Source organism: Populus trichocarpa, chromosome 3, assembly GCF_000002775.5.
Source record: "Populus trichocarpa isolate Nisqually-1 chromosome 3, P.trichocarpa_v4.1, whole genome shotgun sequence".
In the NCBI taxonomy this organism is placed as follows: domain Eukaryota; kingdom Viridiplantae; phylum Streptophyta; class Magnoliopsida; order Malpighiales; family Salicaceae; genus Populus; species Populus trichocarpa.
Window position 1 is genome coordinate 5,772,765 of NC_037287.2, and position 6,164 is coordinate 5,778,928.

Here is a 6,164-nt window from a genome sequence, read left to right on the forward strand (position 1 = left end):
ATTTGATGGACCTGTTACATAAATAAACATATCATTATGTTGATAAAGAATATATATGCTCATGTAATGAATACGAATGAAGTATTAACTTTCTATCGGACCCATAAGAATTTTAACAGAGAACTTATATTTTGCTTGAAAGTCTTTTAAACCTAATTAACACTCATTTGTATATCCTTAATTTGAATACTCTTATTTACTTGCATGAACTGGGTGACCTTGCTAAGTCTAATCTTGTAATTCATATCCCGGCAATCCTATCACGGATGCCATTAGCCGAAGCTAATCTTGTAAATCATCTCCTGGCAATCTTATCATGGATGCCATTAGCCGAAGCTAATCGTGTAATTCATATCCCGACAATCCTATCACGGATGCCATTAGCCGAAGCTAATCTTGTAAATCATCTCCCGACAATCCTATCATGGATGCCATTAGCCGAAGCTAATCTTGTATTTACGCTAGATTTTATTTACATTGAACACGACATTTATTGTAATTGCATTCACCATAAGAATTCTAAATTGTATAATTGCAAATAGGAGGAGAATCATGCACCTGCTCGCTTGTCTCGCGACCTCCCCTAACAAAAGATCCAATCCTGGTTGCTCCTCCTAAATCATAAGGAAGTTTTGGTTATGATTCCTTCAAGCCGACATTATAGAGAATCCATATTCATCCATTACTCATATGTTACTTTCTATACATGTTCATTTCCTCATAATAACATACATACATATATCATGTATATTTTCAGAGTTAGTATCTCAATGTGTAAGTGTTCGTATGACTCATTTCTTTTATATTCTTATATATATAGTATTCATGTGAAAGTCTACCATTACTGTCTAGACATTGAACTGTTACTGTCCAATTTTCAACTGTTACTGTCCAACTTTGAACTGTTACTGTCTAATTTTCAACTGTTACTATCCAACTTTGAATCGTTACTGTCTAATTTTCAACTGTTATTGTCCAACTTTGAACTGTTACTGTTAAATTTTCAATTGTTACTGTCCAACCGTTACTGTTTAGACATTGAACTGTTACTGTCCAATTTTGAACTGTTACTGTCCAATTTTCAACTGTTACTGTCCAACTTTGAACTGTTACTGTCTAATTTTCAACTGTTACTATCCAACTTTGAATCGTTACTGTCTAATTTTCAACTGTTATTGTCCAACTTTGAACTGTTACTGTCAAATTTTCAATTGTTACTGTCCAACCGTTACTGTTTAGACATTGAACTGTTACTGTCCAATTTTGAACTGTTACTGTCCAATTTTCAACTGTTACTGTCCAACTTTGAACTGTTACTGTCTAATTTTCAACTGTTACTATCCAACTTTGAATCGTTACTGTCTAATTTTCAACTGTTATTGTCCAACTTTGAACTGTTACTGTCAAATTTTCAATTGTTACTGTCCAACCGTTACTGTTTAGACATTGAACTATTACTGTCCAATTTTGAACTGTTACTGTCCAATTTTCAACTGCTACTGTCTAACTTTGAACTGTTACTGTCCAAATTTCAATTGTTACTGTTTGAACACTCATCAGATTTTTAACTATATCTAAAGTTCTTAAACTCCATTTTAAGTGAGACTGATCTCGTTAGAAAGTTAAGACACAAGGCTACAAGTTCTTTAAGGGAGGAGAACCCAGTTTTGCCTCCAAAATAGTCAAAATTGCTCATTAACTAATTAGTCCTACTTCCCTACATAATCAGTCACGACTCAGTCTCAGCTGATAACCCATAATTGGAGTTCTACATCTCCAAATTGAGCAAGACCAGTTTCCTTGGTTAGCTAACATTCAAATCTACAATTCCTATGAGGAACCCGATCCTAATTCCCTCATCCTCCTACCCGAAATCTCACCGAAAGTCAGGAGACAAGTCTGTCCAGATTTGTCTCCCCCTCCTCTTCACACAATACTTTCATAAACTACATACCACACACATGAATTAACTTAATCTCAACAATAAGTACCTTTTCACCAATTTATGTCTAAGAACCCTAACCTATGATTCAATATCAAGGCATCAATTCTTTATCGAATTTAAAAATGAATTTTTTTAAGATCATGTTTAGAATACCTTACCCGGTACAAATTAAGATTTTGATCTTCAACCAGTTGAGGATTTTCAACTCCCTCCTTTCTTTTCTTCTTGTTCAATTTCTTGGTAATCCTTTGCTCTCAAGTGTTTATCCCATCTATAAGCTCTTAATCTTGGATGGGTTCTTGAAATTTTAGTGTTTCTCTCTTGATTTCTCAAGAATGGGTATAAAACTCCCTATCTTCTCTCCTTATGGTTCCTACAGATTTTGGTGAGGAGAGAGTATTTATACTCTATATTTTTCCTTATTTGCATTTAGGCCTCCCTTTTCCTTTAAGTGTATTATTCTCTTCAATTAAATCCAACCCTCAACATTACCAGGTTTATTATAATGTTTCAAACTATTTCGCCCAGAAATTTATATTCAAAAATTTCTGTTTTTTATTTAACCATATGCATGAATTTCTTCACTTTTTTTTTTTTCCGGGGTTTACACTTAAAATTAAAAGCTCAATTGAGAACTTGATTGAATAAATAAAAAATTAAGGACTACTTTGTAAATTAGACTTTTTGGTGCCATTTTTCTTTTAAATGAAACGACCTGTTTTGTACAAAATAATGTCGTTTCACTCATTGTTCATAAAAAAAATGGAAAAAAAGAAGAAGCCCAAAACGGTGTTGTTGTGAACGACACTATATGTCTTCTTCTTCCTTTGGACGCGCTACAGGCAAGGGAAGAAGAAGATTGTTCTCCTACTTCCCCTGCACCTATCTCTCTTTCTCTCTTTGTCCCCAAAACCTAAAAAAACTGACAAGACCCACACCCCTCTCGTGGCTTTCCATTGAGATGAAAAAACAAAGGGGACAAGCCCTGCTGACGGTTGCCTAGTGGCCACTCAGCTACCCTACCCCTGTGTCATGACTGGACAAGGGTAGTAGCTCTCTCTCCCCCTTTCCCCCCTTATAAATACTAGGAGAGAGAGTGGAGATAGGGGGGATGAAAGAGAGGACAGTTAGAGAAAACAGAGGACACCATTTTTAAAGGAAAGAGAGAGGACAAAAAGAGAAAGAGGAGAGGAAAGAAAGGAAACAAAAATGAAAAATGAAAGAAAGAAAAAAATAGGGGAAAGTAGAGGAAGGAAAGGAAAGGAAAGGGAAGAAAAGAAAAAACGAGAGAGGAGGAGGGCATGCAAAATAGAGAGGAGGAAGAATATAAGCAAAAACAAAAAAGGAAAGAAAGGAAAGGAACAAATTCGTGCCTCTGCACAGAAAGGAAAAAATGATAACAACCATCGTTTTTCTTCTCTCCACCGCAAACCACCGCCATTCTTCTTCCTCGTCGCCACTAGCATCACCGTGAGCAACCTCTAGGTCAACTTTTCCCCACCCCTCTCCACTTTCTTCCTTTTTTCCTCCAGTTGCCCTCCATTATTCTACAAATGAACAGTGGAGAGTGAATTAATTTACTCTCAACTGTTCACGTTGCATATCTTCCTCCAACACCATAAAAATGGATGATGGATAAGTTTAGGTTTAGGATCCATTGATCAAAGTTACAGAAGAGAGTGACCTTAAATTCAATTAGGGTTAAAAGTACTCAATCCTCTATTTCTAAATGATTTCCTTTTCAATCTAAAAGAAACACCCCCTTTTCTCTTACCACATCTCCAACCATGATAAAGGCTTTCCTCCTCTTTCTCCTATCATCCTTGCTTATAAGAATAGGTAAAAAAAACCCATCAATTTCAACAACTAGTTATTTTTAAAAGTGATATTGGTGCTACTAGAAATTAAAAAAAAAAAACCCAACTCTAAAAAATGCCCCCAACTACAAATAGCAAAGATGAAAATCAATGGAAAAAACAATAATATTAACTAAAAAACATGATAACCCATGAAATTAAATTTTTACCTTTTTGTTTTTAAAAAGGAAGTCTTGGTGTTAGGGTAATTTTACTCTTTTCAAATGGCTTATTAGACATTAAAAGATTATTAGAGGGTATATTTATATGCTCGAAAATAATTCAACTATAAAATTATTTATTTACCCTTAGGGTAAAAAAAATTAGGACTGTTGCCAGGGGTATGTTTGTATTTCATTTATTTGAATACATTAAAAAGATGTTTTTACCATTAAAAAGACAAAAAAATATGGCTATGTCTAAGGGGCATTTTGGCCCTTTCACCTTCTTTTTTTTTGTAATTTCCAAAGGTTTGAGGGGCATTTTAGTATTTTTAATTTGGGTATTTAATTTTTTTATTCCTAAAAGGTACTAGTGCATGCTTATTACACACCAATATGTGGGTGGTGTTTGCATAATTTGGGTAGTGTGTGTGACGCCCCTAGATGACCAAACTTGTACTTCCACCATATCTCTAAAAGCATCATCCTGTCCTTTTTCTATTGGTGCGATGTGTGCCAGTAGATAATGGACGATTTTGTTGCATTCATGATGTCGAGTGGCGAATCTGCCTCCTAGATTGATAGGGGTTTTAGATATGTTGGGATAAATCATATAATTATGATTTGAAGCATTTAGGAGTTGCCACCTAGTATTATGGTCATTAGAAAACCTAATGGTCTGCGAGAGTCTAGGTAAAGAGACTAGTTGTCTAGGTCATTAGACATGTTGTTTTTCTATTCATTGGTTTGTCTAAAGTTCAAGAAAGATCTTATTTATTAAGGAGGTCTCTATCTTATTAGGCTAAAACCTTACCATTTTAATGCCAAAATATTTTCTGATATATTCATTTATATTTTGTATCCTTAATATTTGGGGATATACTTTACGGTGTAATTTTATACCCCCAAATACTAAAGTCTACAATTAATTCCTAATATTTTTTTGTCAATTCATTTAATTTAATACCTGGAATATGCATCAAATTATAAAATTCATGCCCCAAATATTAATTAAACAAATTGATTTTTGTGGTGTTTTTGAGATTTTGGTCAAATCCTAATGGATAATCACAAACCTATTACGATACCTACTAATTGTCTTTTTTGTATTTTTCAAAGTATGATAAAAACAATTATGCATGAAGATTTTTTAGATTTTGGTTGTATGAACACAAATAAAAACATATTTTTGTATTTTTTAAATAAGGAATTTTTTTCATTTTTTTCTAAAATTTTAAAGAAAACTCAGGTATATTTAATATCGGATCAGTATCTTACAATGTAAGTCTACAACTCAAATATTAAATGAAAATGGTTGAAAAACATGCAGGAGATCCACAAATAATTTTAAAATGATCTTTGAATTCTTTTAGAATTTTTAGAAATTATTTACGGTTTGTTTAGCAAAACAAAAAAATCAACAAAGAAAATTGTTAAAAGTTTGTTGTTTAAGGACCAAAAAAATACTTTTTTTCTTCGTAAATTTTGGCACAACCAAACATAGCCTTAGGCTTTGAAGGGCTCAACCCACCCACATGGACTAAGTGTAACGACCCGGTTTTTTCAAGGCCAAAATCAATGGATTTTGTTTTTGATACTTCTCGCAATGACATTTTGTGAATTAGTAATTATATTCCTTCCTTATAATGGCATCATAAGGATATAGTTCTCGTAAAACAACATTCTCATACAACAGATACCCAATACACATGTCCATAATATTATATTTTCATATTCATACATTTACATTACATCATATTGTCATACCCGTGTGTTTGCATTCCTGTTTCAATCTCGTTATCAACACGAATTTATAATCGACAATCTTACACAACTAGTACTTTCTTTCATACGATTCTCATGTGATTTCACAACATAACATCCTCATAAAAGGAAATACCACATAAATGTATTCATAGCATCGTGTCTACATGTTCGCACATCCCCATCCGTGCTCTATTACAAGTCCTTACAAAAGTGTCGAATGACAAATATTCAACATAACAGCTAATTTATACTATTACATAGCACCTTTCAAAATATGTGAACCTGTGGAACGGGCTTTGCTATGCACCTTGATTGTGTGATGTCCCAGTTACAAAACAACATGGATACAAGAATTGTAAATAATTTAACATAATAGTAAACATCTAGAAGTACATTGTCGTTGCTTTTTGTTATTAACTTAGAACGGGAAGATTC